The 2,819-nt window shown below is 37.5% G+C and overlaps 1 pseudogene; it reads right to left on the bottom strand.

The window, feature by feature from the left end:
• Positions 1-2,073: 2,073 nt before the first annotated feature.
• Positions 2,074-2,357, bottom strand: LOC100733155 (cytochrome c, somatic-like; annotated as a pseudogene).
• Positions 2,358-2,819: the final 462 nt, after the last annotated feature.

The raw sequence follows: 2,819 nt of genomic DNA, 5'->3' as shown, positions 1-2,819 counted from the left end.
TGCTTTCAGGTAAAGCTCTGCCATTCCATGTAGTCTCTGAGGTCAGGCCTGTGTTCAGCACCATGGCCAGCACTTCCCAGAGCGGCCAAGAGCAGGTGAAGTGGCGTCCGGCATTTTGAACCCGCAGGACAGTATCAATGGACCAGGCCAGACTTTCCTTCTGGGCCAGCTAAGCATCAGGGACTAGAAGAAGCTCGTTTCCCACCTTCATGAGACACTATGTCCACAGATTCAATCAACCATGGTTCAGAAACATATAAAAATAATTTTCTACACTGAATATATTCAGACGTTGTCTTGTTCATTATTCCCTAACAATACAGCATAACTGCTATTTAAATAGAATTTATATAGTATTAGGCATTATAAATAATCTAGAGAAGATTGTGAAATACACAGGAGGGTGTGCAGGTTCTATGCACACACTGCCACTATTTGATGTAAGAGACCTGAGCAACCATATGTCTTGGTATCTGAAAGAGGCTTGGAATCATTCTCCTTCCCCCAGAAATTGAGGAATAATTCTATTCACAATAAGACATTAGTGGGGAAGCATCTACCTCTGAGTTGGTGTAAGAATTAAATATGGTGGTATTCAGGTTCTCCAAACCCATGTCCCCAAGTACCGCAGCACACAGAGGTGTCTTGTGTCACTTATGGGAGGAATCTGAGAGACCTTTGCAGGAGTGAGGGGACCACGCTGTTCATAGTCCCCACTGCCCACTGCTTCTGGTGCCCACAGGGGGAAAAATGGCCCATGTCCAGAGACATTGCTGGTGGCAAGAAGAGCCTGGGCAAAGAATGGAATAACTTATCTCAATGTGGGGAAATCTTCAGTTGGTCAACATTATTAAACTGGGGAGGAAGTGATGCCTTACAAGTAGCTCAAGTAACAGCACCTATTGCTGACAGTTGAAAACTCCAAAATCAGGGTTGTTTAGATTAAGTCCCACTGGGCAAAAATAATGTACTAAATTCACTGAAGTCTCTATTTGCCACTTATTCCACTCCATCCATCTTACTTAAGGGAGTTATAGAAAATGGGGATTTTTCTCTGTCTGATTTATATGGTGGAGAGTGTGAACTATGAATACAAAATACGATGACTCCATTAGGTTAGTTGATGTGTTCTAGCTTTTTAAAGCTTTTCTTTGATTATTGTAAAAATAATTCTCATCATGTGTAATTTCTTAACATTTAGCAAATTTTACAATATTTTCAATAAATGGATTTTGCTTTTAATTTAGTATTATGATCACACACAAAGTTTTGCCCATGTTGTGTTTTCCCCACTTTAAGTCTTCTATTGAGTTGACGGGTACCACTACCAATCACACTCACAGCAGCAGTTTCAGTCTTGTGTTTTAAAATAGCTGTTTAAATTCCATCCTGAATAATAACTCAGTCTGACCTAAAGAATTCCAAAGTCAAGTCTAAATTGCTATTATGTCATGCTAACTTTTAAAAGAACCTCAACTTATAGATCAACTATAAAATGCGAGAAATGTTAAATATTCTTTATTTGGTATTATACATACACCACATTAAAATGCCTTTCAGTAAGTAAAAAGGTAGAACTCTTTAGATACAGGGAATTCTAGTTAAATTGGCATAGTTAAGACCAAAAATAAAGATATTGTTCCTTGTCTTCAACCACTCCCTGTAACAGGCCAATAAACACAAATTGAAACAGAGAAGTCTTGCTTGGTTTTGAGAATGAAGGATTTCCCCACTATTTAACCATTTACATAAATCTAAATATAAAACCAACCTTCAATAGGTTTTGAGATGACATTCTCAATCTTTGTGAAAAGTCAAACATTACTAATCAAGTCCAACCATGTATTTAGAAAGGAAAAATACTGATAGTGTTTACTGAACTGGAATTACTATCAAAACTTGAAAAAACTCCATTTAGCTACAAGCCAATTTTACTTAAATCAGTACTGTTCAGCAAAAATATTCTGACAGCCACTCGTGATCTGAATTCTGGTGTATGAGATCTATTAAATTATGATACACATGAAAAAGCCATGAGACCTTTCTTTTCTGTAATAAATAAGGCAGTGACTATTACTTATTAGTAGCCTTTCTGAGGTACATTAGTAAGTCTGTCCTTTCTCCCTTCTTGATGCCAGTGAAGATCATTTTTTTTTCCAGGGTTATATTTCTTGGGATTCTCCAAATACTCCACCAACATATTCCCTCCCCAGGTGATGCCTTTGTCTTCTTCCCAAATAGACCATGGAACTTAGGTCTGGTCTTGTGCTTGCCTCCCAGAACAACAGTGTGGCACTGGGCACCCTTCTGTACAAAAATCTTCTTGCCTTTCTCAACATCACCCATTTTTAAACCTGTTGCGGTTTCCTCGCTGAGTGGTCTGCTTTTTCCTAGTTACCATGAGGAAGGTTCTGGTATAGAAGTCAGACGTCCTGCTCTCTCTCCACTACTCCTGATTAATCATTAATAGGCTGTGAATGGATTTTCCCCTCTTCTGCTACTCCTAGCATCTCAGGTTTGATGTCATGCAATGCATCATCTTTATATTTTGTGGTATTTCTAGTTATGAAATTGATCCTTTTGTTTTTGGTGTAAAGAATCATATCTTTAGCTTCTAAAACACCATACTGAGTGCCTTAAATACAACAAGTTCTCAAATATTATTTTAAAAAATAAATAAAAGCCATAAGAATAAACTTACTTTAAAAGGAAATGCAATATATTTCTGAACAAAAGGAGCAACACTCCTTATAATAGTTGATTCCAGGATAAGGGTAACAATAACACTAAATGAGGACCTAATTAAGAGGACTTAGAAT

The sequence above is a fragment of the Cavia porcellus genome, unplaced genomic scaffold (genome assembly GCF_034190915.1).
Source record: "Cavia porcellus strain 051 isolate PalLab524CR breed Dunkin Hartley unplaced genomic scaffold, mCavPor4.1 scaffold_6, whole genome shotgun sequence".
Taxonomy (NCBI): domain Eukaryota; kingdom Metazoa; phylum Chordata; class Mammalia; order Rodentia; family Caviidae; genus Cavia; species Cavia porcellus.
Note: the sequence above shows the minus strand (reverse complement) of the source record. Positions and strands in the feature narration are given on the sequence as shown.